Source organism: Stegastes partitus, unplaced genomic scaffold (assembly GCF_000690725.1).
Source record: "Stegastes partitus isolate 25-593 unplaced genomic scaffold, Stegastes_partitus-1.0.2 Scaffold1138, whole genome shotgun sequence".
Taxonomy (NCBI): Eukaryota; Metazoa; Chordata; class Actinopteri; family Pomacentridae; genus Stegastes; species Stegastes partitus.
The window spans coordinates 254,885-256,903 of NW_007578869.1; positions in this window are offsets into that span (position 1 = coordinate 254,885).

Below are 2,019 nucleotides of genomic sequence, written 5' to 3' on the forward strand. Positions count from 1 at the left end.
GTAGGAGAGTAACCTTGGCAGCTTCTGACTGGTGAAACCAAATGGATCCTCTATAATTAGTCAGTATCAGCTGAGAAAACTCCATATCATTCACTGTCAACAGTCAGTCATGTTTGCATTCAGCAGGAGCAAGCAGACAATTTTGGTGGCAAAATAAACCTCATGTAGCAGCGCTGCAAACAGAGCAAATAGGGGACGAGATTTTATCTTGGTTGTTGAGCTGTTCCTTTCAGCTAAAACCAGTGCTTTATTTTTATCGGCTGCATAAGACAAGACCAAGGACAGAAGGTGCAGCCAGAGGTTGTGGTAAATGGAAAAGCAGCACAGAGCTTCTGCCTCTGTCACCGCTCACCTACCCTTGACCTCTTTGTGCAGACAGACCACGCAGCTGGGTCAGCTGAGGAACCTCCGTGACCCACACAGACAGGTCCTCACTCCCCAACATGCAAATGAGCCCAGTAGCTCCACCCTGGCTTGTGTTTAGGTGGAAATCCACTGACACCTCCATCTGTTTAGTGAGATGGAGGGAGGAGGAGGAGGAGGAGGAGGAGGAGGGAGGGGAGCAGGTGGGCGAGGAAGAGAGTTCAGCGGGAGAAGGAGGCGAGGAGAGGATGGGCAAATTGGTGTGACAGTGTCATACATATCTTCTGGGTGTTGGTGTGCAAATTATACCTCGCGCGCCGGCGTGGTATAATTCTTTTTCGCTCGGGTTTTTCTATTAATGCAAGCTCGGAACGTTTTCATTTCGTGACATTTTTCCAACCTGTCTGAGAGCTGTTAAGGGGCTCAGTAACTGTATTACACTCGCCGAACTCTGTGAGTCACCATTCATCACTTACACAGACGCACCGCACACCTTCAAATGCATCCTGAACACGCACTCAGAGTCTCAGACAAAGTGTTTACAATGAACTGGCTTTTTTGATACAGACTCTTTTTTTTGTGGTATATTGTAAAGCTGGGTCATTAATAACATCAGAATTCAAGGACAACATTCCGGCGACCCTTGATGATAAAGACATTTCACTGAAAAAACAAAACAATATGCCAAAAGATTTAAGCATCTCTGGGTGCTTGTACAGTGTTGTACTGCATTTCTGCCTGTAGAGAACAGTGCTGTGATTACCCCCACAGTCACTGCAAAAGACTAATGGCTGTCTCACTTTCCCCATCCTCATTACTGCGGAAAGTGCCACTCACCCTGTCTGGACTGAATCCCCATCCAGTCCTAATTTACTGCCGTGTCCTGTTATTCAACCTCTTAGATAATTTCATAATCCCATTTGTGTGTGTAACTCTCATGTCTTTGTGTAAAGTATGGAGCAGCAGCAGTGTGTATAAGTCTATTCAGGCCCTGCAGCACCTTTAAAACTGTGTCTGTTATTGTAGCGCTGGTTACCAGATATGATTGTTGAGCACAAAATACGCAGGAATTCTCACTAACAGGCGTGACGGTGCAGCAACCAGCAACCTTGCCAGTGGTTTCCACCAAAATGTAGGGCAAATGGGAAGCAAATTTCTTAGCACTGGCAAAAGAAAATGTCCTGAATCTGTCCGGTCCATTGTGGATGAAGAGTACTAGGAAGGACACAATGAAAACTGCTCTTGGTCTCTATGAACGTTCACTAAACTGGGTACCCATCGTTGCATAACATGCAGAATAGTCTGACAGACCTATACAAATCAGTGAAAGTCAAAAGTAGACACCATGAAAATGTAGGCAAATGTTCCTTTGCAGGTGTTGTCACCAACATATAATAATGTAAAAGGGGTGGATTTCAACCCGAACCATAATCTTTTGCTGAACCTAGCTAAGTAGCCTAAAATTAGCCAAACAGCAGATAAAAATAAGAGCTACACTAAAAACTAAAAGGCAATTCAAAATAATGTTTTGACACAGAGCAGGAACTTCAGTCTGCATAGTGAAAGTCCTGCAACCTCATCCACCATCCACTTCTCCAAACCGCTGACACAGCAGTTCTAAACTGTAAAAACGCCCCATATACTTCCATCAACATC